Source organism: Mizuhopecten yessoensis, unplaced genomic scaffold, assembly GCF_002113885.1.
Source record: "Mizuhopecten yessoensis strain PY_sf001 unplaced genomic scaffold, ASM211388v2 scaffold3949, whole genome shotgun sequence".
Lineage (NCBI taxonomy): Eukaryota > Metazoa > Mollusca > Bivalvia > Pectinida > Pectinidae > Mizuhopecten > Mizuhopecten yessoensis.
Genome location: NW_018405300.1, coordinates 644536 through 663420, shown reverse-complemented (window position 1 = coordinate 663420; position 18885 = coordinate 644536). Strand labels below are relative to the sequence as shown.

The window sequence follows — 18885 nt, the reverse complement described above, 5'->3', positions numbered from 1 at the left end:
ATGTTATATTTTGAGACTGATCATAAAAACAAAATGGATTAAAAGAAGAACTAAACAGATCTTTCTCATATTGCAATGATCGATTCTATTTCTTTCACATTAAGTACTGTACTAGTAAATATGTGAAATGACAAACTCACTTTGAAGGTTGGCTTTCATACACATCAGTATTAAGTTTAGATCAAAAGTTACCTCAAGGTGCATTTACTGTTAACATGACTCGATCAAACAGATTAGAGGAAAGAAGAGAAAAGAAAGAACTGACAAAGAACTAATGAAGATGGTACAAAGTTGGGCGCCTCTGGGATCTCTTGTATGTAAAAGACATGTTTTATCCAGACGTATCAGAACCCACTACATTGTACTGTACATAATTCACTCTCATGTAGCTATAGGTGTTGATATTATCTGAGGTAGTTAGATTTGGTAACTGTGCTCCATTGTGCGGTTTAACTGGTGCACAGAAGTGAAGCAGAATTGAACAAAGCTGTAGACTTTCTGGTGACAGTGCCTTCATTAAGGAGGTAGTATATTGCTGGATGCTGCAATAATGGGGCCATTTTAAGATGTTTGAAGCTATTAAAACCATACGTGTCAGTGTACTCGATTTTAGATCGACTGGCACAAAGTGTCATTGTGCTAAGTGATAGCGGTGCATCCATCGTTCTTCATCTGTCTGTAAATATTTTACAGAATCATGAGGCCAACCATCTTGATAGTTGGCCTGTATATGTAGCTTGCTCTGTTAAAATTAGGGCTACAGAGTTAGTTTGTTAAAAAAAATATAATGGCATCTTTTACACCACCATGAGAATTGGAATCATGAGGCATGATTTGTCCCATAACTTGCTGGGATAATTTATTCAAATATATTACATTGAACCACTTTCAAGGTTTACAGGTTGTAATCTGATTAAAACCAATAATAGTGGTAAAGTTTTGCCCTCATATAGTGATTTTTTCTTTCGTCAACTCTGTGGTTCCGTCATGACTTAACTTCAGCTGCCTGGCTACAGGTCAATGAATGACAACACGTTTTATAAAGTTCTAGAATTTATTATGTACAAAATGAAACAGTGAAGTAAATAAGATGAAACATGATGAATAGATATGCACAATGCTACAGCACGTCAACCACTCGACCGGTCCATACTAAAACAGTATACCGTGTAACATATGTCCTCTCAAAAATGTCCACCCGGTATCCCACCCCGGGGAATAAGTTTAAACCCACCCCGATAATATATTACAATAATATATAGCCAAATTTAATTGTATGCCTTGAAATGAAATACACATGCAATGTAGTATTTGAAATACACGTGCAATGTAGTATTTGAAATACAAGTGCAATGTAGTATTTGAAATACACGTGCAATGTAGTATGTGAACTCGATACTGACCCATACCTGATCGTAGAGTGCTGTACAGGTAAGGTAACATATCCTAAAAATATTAACCAATCAGAAACGTCTAAATAATATACCGAAAGGGAATCCCCATCGGGAATACCCCAGGTACACGCACTCAGTTACGCGGAACGTAAATACGTAAATATATACAACAAGTAAAGGCCCAGTCCCACTGCACTTGCGCACGAATTACTCATGAATTGCGCATAAAATTTTCTTTGTGCGTGATTCGTCAGTGATGTGCGTAAATCCCACGTGGAGCATCAGTTTTTGTAAGTGATTGTACGCGGAGACGGGTTTGTGTGCGATCGCCGGTTTTGAACGGTTCAAAAAAATTTCCACGCACAACGTGCGCGATTATATGCAGTTTATGCGCAGTTTGTATGTAGTTTGGACGTGGAAGGTGCGTTATATGTGCGTGTTCTGTCAGTGTTCCGTCAGTGCTTGTGCGTCAGGGACTGGCTCCTAGCACGCACATCACTGACGAATCACTTACAGAACACGCACATATCACTTACAAAACACGCACAATCCACGTATGTTCCACTTACAATCACTTACCAAAATTATTAATTTTATCGGGTTTGTGCGCTGTTGTGCGTGGAATGTTCATTCTTTGTCAGTGATTGTAAGTGATACATGCGCAGTTTATACGCGATTCATCGGTGATTCTGACCACGCATAACCCCAGAAAATGACCAATTTCTCCACGAACAATCACGCACAAACCAATTTTATGCGTGATTTATGCGTGATTTATGCGTCATTGGCAATGGGACTGGGCCTTAAGTGTTCAAAACCCAATCCTTTTACAATAGTAAAGGTCTAGAGTCAAAATATTTGTCTTGTTGCTTTCTGGGGTAGATGTATCAAGAGTGTTCATATGAATGACCTTGAATCCATCTAATGTCACTGGATCAAATTTGTTATACTTTAAACAGAATCCCCATACCATGATGCCTTAGAATCATGATTATTTTCAGCATTGCTATGGTTTCCCCAGCCTTCAATTCCAATGGTCAGTAGTCAATCCTAATTATGTTGTCTTAACTGGAGTGACAGATGGAGATTTAAAGTTAAACATGTCGGATGTGGTTTAACATGACTCAGCAGAATACATGTTGAACTGTTACAAGAATAAAGCCTCTTATTAAAAAAAATTCCTTACAAATATCACCGGACTACATGTATAATGAAGTTGGCATTTTAAATTTCTTCCATTCCTCTCAACAAATTACTGATGTTGGTGAGTTTTACAGTTTCTGCGTCACGTTTTGGAGGTAATTACTGCCTTGAAGTGCTGTCATTGAGGGTATGTAATATTATAGTTAATAGTGACATTTACAACTACCACACTAATAGGGGAAAATCAAATAAATTCATGAACATGTAGAAATAAAAGTTTATGCAAGCATCCTAGCGGAAGTAAAGATACATAAAATGCATTTTGTGCGGTTTAAGATGATTTGGTGCTTTGACATAAAGTACAGTTTGTATGCATGTGTTCAAAACACAATGACGTACTTGTCTGATTTTCTGCTGAAAAAAAAAGGAAAATGTTTTAGAAAATTGAGGTTGGTCTTGAGCATATTGTAACAATAGTTTCCTTATGAATAATGAAGCTCATGTCCAATAAATGGGTGTTCCGTTTAAAGTGCAACATCAAATGTATTATTGATTTGCAGTATATATAAAGCTCATTTGTTGACAGAAATAGACAGGCACATCAATACTTACTTGATGATTGGGATATAGATGTAGTTGTCAACTTGTCATATCTGTTGATTGTTTAATACAGTATTTTTGTACATGAAGATTTAAAAAAGCAACGCTGATCAGGTATATAGAGATGTGGAAATAGAAGCTTACCAAGTTAATTAGGGCCCCATATCAGAGATATGGGGGCCCTATAGTAATCACTCTGTCTGTCCGTCCACAAATTTTGTTCCTTGCTGATAACTTTGGTATTTATTGACCGATGTACATGAAACTTGGTCAAGATGTTCAGTTCACAAAAATACACATTGAGGTGAAAAGTCAAGGTCAAACGTCAAGGTCATTATGTTCAAAGGTCAAGGTCAAATTTTACATCTTTTCACTGATGAACATTTTGTTATGACATTATAGAGCAAAGTTGATCAGAATTAAACAAGGAGTCAACTGACCAAAGGTCAAGGTCATCGGGTCAGGGGTCAAGGTCAAATTTTGTAGCTTTCACTGGTGAACATTTCACTATGACATTATGAAGCAAAGTTGTTCGGAATTAAACAAAGAGACACACTGAGGAAAAAAGTCGAGGTCAAAGGTCAAGGTAATTAGATTCAAAGGTCAGGGTCACTGGGTTAATGGTCAAGGTCATTTTGGTCCAAAGGTCAAAGACAAAGTGAATCTCTGACTTTTACCCTGGCTCTTGATGGAGGAGGTATATAAGGTGAAATAAAACAAATCAAAGCTAACAAATGAGTATTGCACCGGTATTTACATTTCTGTTAGCCCAGCAAATATGGAGCTGGAAGCAAACAAGTTCAAATGTCAAGCGTCAAGCTCAGCTATATGGGCAGATTGCTTCTTGATGATTATGGGGGATATATTGCCACAAGACGGAGCCCTTACTGACCTGTCAGTGTTCTAGTTTCCATATAATACATTATAAGGTATTTTATATTTCATTCAGTCCTCTGCATTTGTTTTCATGTCAAGACAAATCAATGTTTATTCCCGAGATAATTACTAGACAATTCACAAAGATTTGTAAGTTGTATGATTAGAACTAGATTAGTTGTAATTATAGAGATAGGATATAATTGAATGAGTCTAACCTATTAATCAGAACTTATCCTAGGAGTTTATAGACCAGATATAGTCCAGACTATAAGACTATGGAGTAAGAACTTGTTTGGGGAAAATATAAAGTATCTATACTATATATAAATAGTATTTCACGACCTAGATAATCTTCTAAGTATAGCTTGTAGTGAGGCTACAATCTGATTAGCTAATGGTCTTTGAAAAGGAATGACAAGATTTTGATGCAACTTGGAGAGGATAAACCCTACCTTAATTACATGTAGCTATTTATAGTTCAACCTTAATATTCAACGACTAGTTTATACATATTTGATTAGGATGTGGCAGTCTGATTGGTCTTTGATATCTTTATTAGGAGTGTCAAGTTTTAAAGAAATCATGTAATTTTTTTATTTTTTTTATTAAGATTTAAATAACATGATGATCATGATTCGAAAATGAAGGATTCCTACCCCACTAGCAGAAGGTTAAAATGAGCTGCATGAACTTGTGTGTAAATATGTTACTCGGTAATTACCCATGAACTTGTGTGTAAATATGTTACTCGGTAATTACCCATGAACTTGTGTGTAAATATGTTACTCGGTAATTACCCATGATCTTGTGTGTAAATATGTTACTCGGTAATTACCCATGAACTTGTGTGTAAATATGTTACTCGGTAATTACCCATGAACTTGTGTGTAAATATGTTACTCGGTAATTACCCATGATTTTGTGTGTAAATATGTTACTCGGTAATTACCCATGATTTTGTGTGTAAATATGTTACTCGGTAATGACCCCTGCTTTCGTTTGACAAATGCAGCAATACATGCACTTCTGTGGAATTATAGACGGTTTTGGAGTAGAAGTAGAGGGATTAAAAGAAAGTAATTAATTACAAATCTCTGTCATGAAATAAAAAAGAAACTACAGATGTTGTACTTGTTGTTTTAAGCCCTGATTCAAGTTAGACTAATGTTTGATATTGGAAAAATACAAGCTTGTTTAGTTTAGTGCTTCTGTTCATGAGTAGAATGTTTGGCTTCAGCTAACCAACCAACAGTAGTATTCTTTTAAAGAATTGAAAAAAAAAAGGTTCTAAAAGGAATTGTGAAGTCCTTTTATCTTTTTATCTTTCTAGTTTACATCTTGATAATGAAACTTAACATGAATAATGGTAGCAGTTACCACATTGTGAATGCTCCAAATCTTCCTTGTTTGATAGTAACAGACACATAGTGAATTCCTAATGGCAACACATAAACCATTGGAAAGTTCTCCGGTTATTATGGGTCTGTTGGAATATGGATTTCAAACAATGGAATCAAAGGATACCAGTGGTTTATTTTTTGGTTAAAGGCAGTATATATTTCCAATGAGTATATAACAATATTACTTTATATAAGTTAATGCAGAAGTTGGAATGGTCATTGCTTGGAGTCAGATTACAACACATTCATATTAATCAAAACAAATAATGGTGTTACAGAAATGGTTTGTGAAAGCACTGGCAAATATAAACGTTGTACATGTTGTGTCTGTACTTTGCTTCACACTGTGTTGAGGATCACTAATGTTATGTCAGTGTCTGTTGTTCTGTAGCTGAAGCAGTAGAAATGTATCTTCTCGTTTGGCAGCCAAAGTAGATGTGTAGCAAACATGTTGTTTTTGCTGCTGAGATACTTACAAACCAAATGAGCTGTCTTCATATAGCTAACAAACCCCATAGCATTTCATAAAAGCCTGTATATTGTTGTCTTGTGTTCAGATCTGACACTTATTATGGTGTACTTAGAATGACCAATGCTTAAAAACCATGTGAGCCAACTAGTATGATCACCTTGGATTAATATGAATGATCATGGTGAGTCTGATCAATTCTGTACTGTGATCACCTCTGATCAATGGTATCACCTCGGATTAGTATGAGCATTGTACTGTGATCACCTCTGATCAATGGTATCACCTCCGATTAGTATGATGCATGTGTCTTACATGCATTTATGATATCTGCTCTAATTTAGTGTATATATATCATATATATGTGTCTTCTTTAACTTGCTCTGCATTTATCCCTACTGTTTACCATTAATGGTATACTTCAGTAATATTACCAGGGGTATTTTTGGGTTTTTATGGTATATATTGAAAACACTGAGTGCACTTAGCAGATTTAGCAGATTTATGCACAAAAGTATGCACAGTTTCTTTCAATTAAATTATATGTATTTATTTTTAATCAATAAACATGTATGTCTACTGTAACTTGCTATCTCTACTTTAATAAGATAGTGGCGTATCTCTGTAAGAGCTCATTGCTATCTATGTAACATGATAATCCTAATAGAGATTTACACTTCAGCCAGCCACATTTACAACCTGTTAGGCTAATCTTTTATTCCACACGAAATACATCATGGTAAACCGTATGTCTACAGCTATTAGTGTTATGTGTCAACTTAATTCTTGTAATTCCCTGTGGCTGCTTCATCATCCTCTGTAGGGATGTAAAGGTTAGAAAGGGAGTGTTCGGGGAGGTTCCTTGTTCCACGTTTGTCACAGACACCATCTCACGACTATCACATGGCCATCAGAAGACACCATGAATCATGGCGAGAAATGATTGTCAGACAGCTATTACAACCTCACTGTTTGTTGAATTCCTAGCTATTTGCAAAGTGCTTGGTATTTTGATAGATGGTGTTTTTCTGCTGTTCTGAAAACTGGCAATATCGATTGTCAAAGCACTGAAAATTAGCTCAATGACAAAAAAATGCAAAAAGAAAAAATGCTAAAAAAACAAAGAAGAGTTTCCTGAAGTGTTCTCTTTATACTAGACACATCATCTGGATTGAAACATCCCTGCATTGCCATTTTATGTCTCATCTTAAGAGAATCCATTCTATATGTAGAGTTACTGTGTTGTAGAGAATATGAAAGGGTATTACAAGGATGGTCACAGCAGTAGCATACAAGTGTGTTATAGAGAATCTGACAGGGAAGGGATGAGTACAGCAGGAGTATAAAGTGGGTGTCACCAGTATGTGTTATAGAGAATCTGACAGGGAAGGGATGAGTACAGCAGGAGTATAAAGCGGGTGTCAACAGTGTACGTTATAGAGAATCTGACAGGGAAGAGATGAGTATAGCAAGAGTATAAAATGTGTATCACCAGTATTGTAGAGAATAAGTCGGGAAAGGACCAGAGAGTTGTTCAGAAAAAGATAGGGTATAAAGAATGATAGTCACAACAGTAGAATACAGAGTGTGAGTGTGTCACCAGTGTGTGTTATAGAGAATTTTACAGGGATGGGTATAGCAGGAGTATAAAGTGGGTGTCTCCAGTGTGTTGTAGAGAAAAGACAGACCATAAAGAGGGATAGTCACAACAGTAGTATAAAGTGTGTTAACAATGTGTGTTATGGAGAATTTGACAGGGAAGGGATGGGTATAGCAGGAGTATAAAGTGTCACCAGTGTGTTGTACAGAATAAGTCAGGGAAGAACCATTGTGTGTTGTACAGAATAAGTCAGGGAAGGACCATTGTGTGTTGTACAGAATAAGTCAGGGAAGGACCATTGTGTGTTGTACAGAATAAGTCAGGGAAGGGCCATTGTGTGTTGTAAAGAATAAGTCAGGGAAGGACCATTGTGTGTTGTAAACAATAAGTCAGGGAAGGACCATTGAGTACTGTAAAGAATAAGTCAGGGAAGGACCATTGTGTGTTGTACAGAATAAGTCAGGGAAAGGACCATTGAGTGTTGTACAGAATAAGTCAGGGAAGGACCATTGAGTGTTGTACAGAATAAGTCAGGGAGAGGACCATTGTGTGTTGTACAGAATAAGTCAGGGAAGGACCATTGAGTACTGTACAGAATAAGTCAGGGAAAGGACCATTGTGTGTTGTACATAATAAGTCGGGGCAGGACCATTGAGTGTTGTTCAGAATAAGTCTGGCAAGGGATGGGTGTATAGCAGGAGTATAAAGTGGGTGTCACCAGTGTTTGTTATAAGATAATCTGACAGGGCAGGACCATTGTGTGTTGTACAGAAAAAGTCAGGGAAGGGATGAGTACAGTAGAAGTATACATTGTAAGTTACAGAAAATAAGAAAGGAAATGGATGGGCACAGCATGAGTATACAATGTGTTGCCAATGCTTTTGAATCTTTCCTACTACTGGTACATAAGTAGGCGGTACAAGTACATATTCAGATTGACGGAGAAAAATGACCTGTCCACAATCAGACATCTTTAGTTTGACCAGTAAAGTTTGTTTATCGCTATTTCTTAAAAAGTAGTTTACTGGTCTTACTATGTGTTTATTGAATCTTCATAAAATGCACCTGCCTTTCCAGGTATGTACAATAAAAGAAATGAAAGGAGATGTGTTGTAGCTGAGGAAGTCCACAATTCCTGAATATTACAAGTTTGAATTCTTTATCCTTCTTATTTACAATCACGATTTGTCTTGTATTGCACTGTTAAGCTATATGCACCTACGTTTATCTCTGTAACCAGACAGGAAAAATAATCAAACCTCCCATCCTGATGGGAAGCTGTAAACAATGATGTTAAAAGTGTTGAAGAATATGGCACAGGATGAAAACGTACAGCAGTTAATTCATTTGTAAAGAAAAGAGGCAGATAGCTAATTTGGTGTATCAGTAGGTCTGTGATATATGATGTAAGTCAGTTTATAATGTATCAGGGTAGCAGCAGATTAGAGAATTTTTACTGAATGAAAACATTCAAAGTAAGGAACCGATGTATATTAAGAATAAGAATTGGTCAATATAAATGATATGTAATGGATTTGGTTTGAGAAAGAGAAACATTAGACTTCAATATTATTGATAAAATTATTGCAGTAAAAGCTGCAGATATTTGATAAAGAAAAGACCACCTACCCTGAGCATGTATAACATAACAATTTAGGCCACCAACATCAGATGATGGGCAGTTTAAGTCACTGATATACATGTATGCTGGACTTGATAATATTAAGTGTATTGCTCTTTATTTAGTTATATTTAAAAGAAATGGATGGACTACTACCTTCAAACTTTGATAACTATATTTTGGGATCAAAAGCACACATGGACTACTACCTTCAAACTTTGATAACTATATTTTGGGATCAAAAGCACACACAAACTGGGATTATTGAATATAAATAAAATTGTTTTGGAGCATTAAATAGACATTTTTCTGTGTTAAGTTTTGTTTGAGATAAGCTTTACTCTGCTTTGTTATGATATTGCTGTTCAGTCAGCTACAGTTTAATGTCAGTGTATTTCTGTATCATTCTTTGACAAATACACCATACTTCAATGAAAGCTTTTAATACATAGATGTTCACATGTAAATGTAGGATGTTCAGTCAGTTACTACTAACTATAGCCTGAATTAGCCACAATGTAAATGGAACCACTCTATTATCTATATAGACAGAAAAACAATGCAGACCTGAATGCTTTGGTCTACAGGATCCTGCCTGTGCTTGTAGTGAATAAAGTTTGTATGAAACAGAGCATATTATGTAATATACCTTTGAAGACGTGACTTGCAAGATTTTCTGTTATAAATGTTTTGTCTATATAATGTATTAAATGAAAGCCTGGTTCCTGCATTGGGACCAAGCATTGCATCCCGGACTTCATGTAACAATCATCTTTTGTATATAAGTTGGTATATATATTATTGGGGTACATTCTGTTATTCCTCACACAGATAGATATTAAACAGTAGCTCAGGCTCTCACAATAAATAGTTGTTTGCAGTATCAGACATTTTCAATCTCTGAGCCGTATTTACCAGTCATTGTAATGAGATCTTTCTTTAGCTTGCAAATCTTGAATATTTCCGAGGAATTCTTAGCTTTAACCCGAACAATTACCAGATTTATTCTTTTAAAGTGTCCTGCAGGTTTCCTGGATTACTATCAAAACACAAGGTCTGTTTTGATGGAAGAAATAAATGCTAGATAAATCTGAGGAGCAGCTGATGGTGGTATTCTTTCCTAATCTTGCCTGCACGCAACCCTGTAAGAGACTTGAAGTAGAACTTCACTCTGTGATTGTTGTTGTAACACTAAACCTTCCTGGTCCTATTCCTTCTCTTTTGAATTATTCAGAATGCCTCTTGACTCCAACAAGATATACAGCACTGCAGCATCACACACAGAGTCCCAAGAGCAGTCTCTTTTCTGCTTCACATTGATTTAGGGAGTAAACTCGCTAATGATACGTTCACAAATAAAATCCACTGATCAGCACGGTAGACTGTAAATACATCGATAGCTAGGAGCCTGCAGTAATTTGTATGGTCAAGGTTGTTACTTATAGTTTCAGGGTATCTCCATTCCTTCCTAACACCACTGTGTTAAAAGAAATCGGATGAACTGTAATGGCTATACATATCTACAGAGAAACCTTATTAAAATATGGCATAAACCATGATGCAGACATTCCACTAATTTTGTGTTCTTTACGCTTGATTTATCAGATATCCACTTTTTATCAGATATCCACTTTTTATCAGATATCCACTTCAATAAATAAAAATCTTTTCTCTTTTCCCCCCTTTACACCCTCAGAACTTATATACCTGTATGTTCATACATATGTGTGTTATTTACTGCCTGTATGTTCATACATATGTATGTTATTTACTGTCTGTATGTTCATACATATGTGTGTTATTTACTGCCTGTATGTTCATACATATGTGTGTTATTTACTGCCTGTATGTTCATACATGTGTTTTTTACTGCCTGTATGTTCATACATATGTGTTATTTACTGCCTGTATGTTCATACATATGTATGTTATTTACTGCCTCTATGTTCATACATATGTATGTTATTTACTGCATCTAGATATATGTTCATACATATGTGTGTTATTTACTGCCTCTATGTTCACACATATGTATGTTATTTACTGTCTGTATGTTCATACATATGTATGTTATTTACTGCCTGTATGTTCATACATAAGTGTGTTTTTTACTGCCTGTATGTTCATACATATGTGTGTTATTTACTGCCTCTATGTTCAAACATATGTGTGTTATTTACTGCCTGTATGTTTATACATAATTACAATTTGAACCCTGTTGTTATTGTTCTTGGAACTTCATTTCTCAACCCATTTGATACACCAGGTTTGTGTTTAATGGTGCTGGAATCAAGGTTACTGTTACTTGTTTTAGATTGCATATTATCTTGACAATTGATTTCATTTCTTTCCTCTTTTTTATTAGCTCACCTGCCCAAAGGGCAAGTGAGCTTATGTTATGGTGCGGCATCCGTCCGTCGTCCGTCTGTCTGGCGTCAACTTTTTGCTTTAAACAACTTCTTCTCAATAACCAAAAGGCCTAGGTAGATGATATTTGGCCAGTAGCCTATGGGATCAAGGGCTACCAAGTTTGTTCAAATAAATGACCTTGACCCACTTTCAAGTTCACAGGGTTCAAATATGTTAAAATCTTCAAACAACTTCTTCTCAATAACCAAAAGGCCCAGGGTACTGATATTGGGCCAGTAGCATGCTGGGATGAAGGGCTACCAAGTTTGTTCAAATGAATGACCTTGACCCACTTTCGAGGTCACTGGTGTCAGATGTCTTTAAAATCTTCAAACAACTTCTTCTCAATGACCAAATGGCCCAGGGTACTGATATTGGGCCTGTAGCATACTGGGATGAAGGGCTACCAAGTTTGTTCAAATGAATGACCTTGACCCACTTTCAAGGTCACTGGTGTCAGATGTCTTTAAAATCTTCAAACAACTTCTTCTCAATAACCAAATGGCCCAGGGTACTGATATTGGGCCTGTAGCATACTGGGATGAAGCTAGGGGCTACCAAGTTTGTTCAAATAAATGACCTTGACCCACTTTCAAGGTCACTGGGGTCAGATGTCTTAAATCTTCAAACAACTTCTTCAGAATAACCAAAAGGCACAGTGTACTGATATTGGGCCTGTAGCATGCTGGGATAAAGGACTATCATGTTTATTCAAATGAATGACCTTGACCCACTTTCGAGGTCACTGGTGTCAGATGTCTTTAAAATCTTCAAACAACTTCTTCAGAATAACCAAAAGGCACAGTGGACTGATATTGGGCCTGTAGCATACTGGGATGAAGGGCTACCAAGTTTGTTCAAATAATTGACCTTGACCAACTTTCAAGGACATTGGGGTCAGATGTCTTAAATCTTCAAACAGCTTCCTCTCAATAACCAAAAGGCCCAGTTTACTGATATTGGGCCTGTAGCATGCCGGGATCAAGGGCTACCAAGTTTGTTCAAATAAATGACATTAACCCACTTTCAAGGTCACAGGGGTTGAAATATGTTAAAATCTTCAAACAGCTTCTTCGCAATAACCAAAAGGCCCAGGGCACTGATATTGGGCCTGTAGCATACTGGGATGAAGCTAGGGGCTACCAAGTTTGTTCAAATAATTGACATTAACCCACTTTCAAGGTCACAGGGGTTGAAATATGTTAAAATCTTCAAACAGCTTCTTCGCAATAACCAAAAGGCCCAGGGCACTGATATTGGGCCTGTAGCATGCTGGGATGAAGGACTATCAAGTTTGTTCAACTGAATGAACTTGACCAACATTCAAGGTCACAGGGTCAAATGTCGTAAAAACTTTCAAGCGACTTCTTTTCAATAAGCAAAAGGGCAAGGGTACTGAAATTGGGCCTGTAGCATGCTGGGATGAAGGACTACCATGTTAGTTCAAATGAATGACCTTGATCCACTTTCAACCTATTGTCCTTGTTCAACAATCAAGGTCAGAGGCGTCATATGTTTAAATCTTTTAATAGGTTCTTATGAAATCTTAAGATTACAAGTGTTAGATTAATAACAGGTGAGCGATGCAGGCCCATTGGGCCTCTTGTTTGATAACACTTCATACAAGTGTACCTCAAACAAATCTATGCTTCACAAGCTGTAGTATAGGTCTTTGTCACTGCTTTGCTGTAGTAACATAACTTCGTTCTCCAATGAATGTCAATGAAGTTTACAAGAAGTGGACCTCATGAGGGTAATTGTGTTCCAAGGTGCAGTGCGTAAGGTCAAGGTCACTTACTATTTGTCTTTGTCATTACTGTAGCGACTTATTCATCCACAAAACTTGTTACATATGTTAACACTCAAAATGGGTTCAAGTTTCAAGATACTGAAGTAAGGGTCAAAGGTAATGTACTGTTTGTTACTACTGTCAAGAATTTGTTTATCATTTTTCGTAGCAAATATACTTCAAGGATACCAATGAAACGCCACACAAATGAGTTTGTGTATGCTAGAGGAGTTGTACTGTTGGTACACCACAGCGTAATGAACTTTGTGACAGGTTTAATTGTTCACGGATAATTGGCCATCTATTTGTACCGAACCATGTGTAGCAAGCATTCCATACAATATGTTGTATAATTACCATTGCCTACCCAATATCATATACCATAGTTTTCCAAGACAACTTTCAGCCCAAACGTTTCTATCAGAAAGCCCACTGTTTCATATAGATAGTTGTACTGTTTTGACTTCTGTGATTTCAGATGGAAATCAGTTACATTAGTAATTTTCAGGTGAAACTGATCAGCCATTTTCTTTTCCACTCCTGGAGCTTCCTGTAGTTCCACCTTGAGCATAGAGTAAAAAGAATTACTAGCATTAGTTTTGATCAATTTATCTTATGTTAACGAAATTAGGGTAAATAATGATGACTATTGGGGAAGGAAAAAGCCTAACGATTTTGGGGTCACTTGGTCAAAGGTTAGGGTCACGGTGGCAAAATAGACATGCAGTTTCAGGAAAGTGTTAAAACATCATATTAAGACCAAACATGGTTGGCTGATGGCTCTTGGGAATAGAAAGATCCCTATAGTTTTGGAATACTAGTTCAAAGGTCAAGGTATCAGTAGGTTTAAATAGAAAATAAAATGTGGAAAATGTTGATTTCCTTATCAATACAACAGATCTAAAGCAAACTCAGACAGATGTTGCCCATTTGGAAAAGAGATATCTCTGCTTATTTTGGGGGTAACACTAGGCGACAAGTTGTGGTCTAGGTGGCTATAAGTAGACTATTTCATTTAATTTGTTTGTTTCTGGAATCAGAACAAATGTTTTTTAGTTGATAACATTAAGTGAAATATAGTTTTAGAGAATTGATAATTTTACTAGAGGGGATATTTGAGTAAATGTGGTAATAAAACCAGTCATAGACATTGCGGCTAGCATCAAAGCAGTATCACTTTCAGGATTGCAGTTATTTTTGGAAAGAACTAGTTGTGGATTTAGAAATCGTCATTGTGAATATTTAAACGACACCCAAATATAAGTTGCTGTGGTGGAAACAATTCATACAGGTTGAAGGTTACTAGAAGTGGTGTTGCTTTAACATGCATGTAACTGAGACCGGGCAGCAGAGCAGTAGTCATTGAAAACTCAAATGGACATGAAATGAGTTGATTGCCTTTGATGCATTTCCCATAGAAATCAGGCTTTTTAATGGCTTGGTGCTGCAACACTGGTGTGACTGTATCATTTTGAGTTCCTGAAGACCATTGTTAGCTTTGTATGAATTTTGGGTGGGTAAATATGGGATGTATGCTCTGATCAATTTTGAAATCTTTTGTTGACCTGGAAGTGGGAATGGCAGGGTCTATGGGCCTTATGCACAGTGAAATTTAAAACAACCTCATAATGTTTGAGAACATTTAATGATAGATTAAAAGGAACTCTCCTGTTGAAGTATATTGATGAAACTTAAAAATGGCCCTCACTGTGGTTTAGCCCACTGATTGAGCAATTGGAACAAGAAGTAATGATATCCATATTGTTCAATACCTTGTTTTGTGAAGCAGTTTAGATTTTCCCTCATGTTTGTCAAGATATTTTTGGTCGGTTGGTGCAGTGGATAATACACTCGCCTTTCACCAAGGCAACCAGAGATCGATTCCAGGCCAACAAAAGTGATTATTATAAGTTGAAATAACTTGTTTCATAATTGTTGTAAAATAAATAGAGGTTATAAGGATATTAATTTTTAGAAACAATATTCTGTTATAGTATTAATTGGTCTACAAAATTCATTAGAATACTGATTATCTTAACCCTGATTATCTGTACTTTCAATAATTTGAACCTCAGTCTTTTCCCCAAATATGTAATTTGTTTTTATATTATACAAATGGTTATCTTCATGTCAAAACCATTTACATGTCTCCTATAAGGTTTGGATCTAGTTGGTTCTCATTTCAAGACTAGTTTTTATGGTCATACTGGTATTGTGATTGCTAGGGACTAGATGTCAAAGATGGTAAATTCTAGATATAGAACATTTTGCATGGAAACAGTACAGATACAGCCTGTATATATATATAAGCTGGTATAACCCTCGGTATGGATATATACAGCCTGTATATATATTTGAGCCTGTATAACCCTTGGTATGGATGTATTCAGCCTGTATATATTTACAGCTTGTATAACCCCCAGTATGGATGTATACAGCCTGTATATATATTTACAGCTTGTTTAACCCTCGGTATAGATGTATACAGCCTGTATATACATGTATATTTGAGCTTGTATAACCCTCTGTATGGATGTATACAGCCTGTATATATATTTACAGCTTGTATAACCCTCGGTATAGATGTTTACAGCCTGTATATATTTACAGCTTGTATAACCCCCGGTATGGATGTATACAGCCTGTATATATATTTACAGCTTGTTTAACCCTCGGTATAGATGTATACAGCCTGAATATACATGTATATTTGAGCTTGTATAACCCTCTGTATGGATGTATACAGCCTGTATATATATTTTCAGCTTGTATAACCCTCGGTATAGATGTATACAGCCTGTATATATTTACAGCTTGTATAATCCCCAGTATGGATGTATACAGTCTGTATATATATTTGAGCCTGTATAACCCTTGGTATGGATGTATACAGCTTGTATATATTTTTGAGCTTGTATAACCCTCGGTATGGATGTATACAGCCTGTATATATATATATACAGCTTGTATATATATATATACAGCTTGCATAACCCCCGGTATGGATGTATACAGCCTGTATCTGAGTGAGTGGATGTAGAGTTTGTACAACGAAAGCATATTAATCTCTGTTCCGATACTGCTGCTTTAGGTCTGAAATTGGGTTTGGCTTAATGACGTTAGTGGGAGATTGGGGACCAGGAACAGTCCAGGACAAAGTAGGCTGTTTGCTAATGTAATTAACGTTTCACTGACTTATAGTTATCCCACCGTCTAACTGATACAGTAATTTGAGATATAATAGCGAATGAATGCCATACAATTTCTGTTTTCATTTTACCATTCATTCGGATATCATTTCTAAATATTGAAGCAACAACACATCCCAATCGGAGCTAATCTGTTTCCTTTGTGCGAGAATATGGAAGCCATTGGTTGATTTCCCATAGGGTATGAAGCATACTGCACTAAAGCCATTGATTATCGCCGTGATAAAAAGTACTAGTGTAAATCTGCTAACCTGGCTCTGTTTTGTATCCAGTAGGGCACTGCAGGATCCTTACATGATAATCAGGATAAATCAAGATTTTTAGACCATAGTATACAATGTGTGTAGGGAGGAAAAGTGTGGTCGAGAGAGATAATTCTGCTAGCTGTCAGCCCTGTACTGCAACCAACACATCAATTATTAAACCTCACATATAGACATTTATGTGTGTTTCAATGCAGCCCTAAAAGCTCAAACTATGCAATGTCATATTACAAGTGAATATATAAGGAAAAACTACCCTGATACAGTTGTGGGATCGCACAACGTTACACGATGTGCGGTGTGCGCACAATGTGTACAAGGTGTGTGAACGATGTGTGCAAGAAGTGCGAACGATAAAAAATTGGACGATCATTGCTTGCGCACATTTGTGCGGATGATAGGCGAATATTGTGCGATAACAATCGTGGTTGGTGTAAATTGAGGAATACCTGAACAATATAAAGCTTATCTTTCTCTCTATACTTTCTTCAATTTAGAAACGGTGTTTTCTGTGTTTTTTTAAACAACCTTAATCGACACATGTAAAATTTCAGGTAAACATAGCTAATTTGTACCTGTACCTAGACCGTAGTTATCCTCCGCCCGGGGCATTTACGTAACTCGCCAAGGTGTGAAATCCAGGTGAAGGGGAGCTATAGACGAAAACGAATGCAAATAATAAATACTTAACATCCAGTTGTGTTTTCATAACGGTCATACGGTATCACATATCAGCTCTATATGTCGGGGACAGGCCAGGTAAAACTCTGGTCACTCATCAAATTGTTATTTACCTGTTCTTTTATCTAGAAGCTTAACCCATTCTTGACAGTCTAACGGTCATCACTGTAACACTGTGTAACACGCATTGTAAAATTGTACATTATCTTAATTATTGTGATGAGAAATTACAGTAATATATACAGTGTACATTATTGCATACGAGCCTTCCGTATTCTTTTCATTCCGTAATATTGATCAACAAATTGTACCAAACCGCACAGTTGTGCGGAGAAAAGCGCACAACGGGGTGAACGATTGTTAAATCGCACAGTTGTGAGCACCATGTGTGGACGATGAGTAAACGATGTATGCATGGTGTGCGCAAGGTATTTTTGGTGCGTTGTGCGGTCGAACAAATGTAACTAATGTTCTGACAGTTTCTTCTCCCACTCAGGTTGACATAGCAAGCAAAAATAAAATAGTCTGCATATTTCATGTATATGCATTAGGAAAAATGATGTGTATTTGATGAGTTCTTGACCTGACATCAGACTGTTAGACCTGACACAATGGAGTATGATGTACAAAGAACACAGTAGGACCTTACACACTGGGGTATCTGTGTATGATCAGAGCAAATGACTAGAGACTATGAAATGTTTTGATACTGAAAGGAAGGAAAAGCAATATAATGTTTTGTTAAAATATGAAATAACATACCGGTACAAGGAAATATATAACCAATTCATACAGTTGAGAAGATCCAAGAAAAAGAAAAGATAATAACAAAAACAAAAAGTGTAGAAATTCAATTTTGTTGCTTTAATATAGTGCATATCCAATGTGGAAGTACAAGGTGATGACAGAAGCCAGGCTATTCCCATTTGTCATCTCTTCCCGTAACTTACACAGCATAACTCCAGTATTTCAGGAAAATCAATACATTTATATACTTTTATGGTGAATAGTATACAGATTTAATACCTCTGAAATTCTCACCGAGTTGAAAGTGTGATACCTAAGGGACCGCAGATCAAGGTTTTGTTACATACACAAATGACTGGGATATATCAGTATGGAATTTAATTTTTAAAATTCATGCATGTACGTTGTTATTTTTTTTAAATTATCACCTAAAGATGAGGATGATGATGATGATGAAGGCATAAACTGTATTGCTACCACTCTAGACATTTCATGTACAAGTTGTTCTTCCTGAATTTTGCTCATTATGCAATATACATAGATGAGTAAAAAGCAGTTATCACATGTAGAAAGTACTGAAAAAAGTTCCTTAGAAGCGTAGTGCGTGTAAGAGTACAATTGGTGCCCAACTTCTGCCTTTCGTTGTAGTGGCAGCCTATACCTAGAGGCATGTGTACTACT

General features: G+C 36.4%; 1 protein-coding gene across 9 annotated transcripts in view; it reads left to right on the top strand.

Annotated features, from left to right (window-relative positions):
- LOC110448224 (calcium/calmodulin-dependent protein kinase type II delta chain-like) overlaps window positions 1–18885 on the top strand; it is a 149953-nt gene that overhangs the window by 12511 nt on the left and 118557 nt on the right. The window lies entirely within an intron of this gene.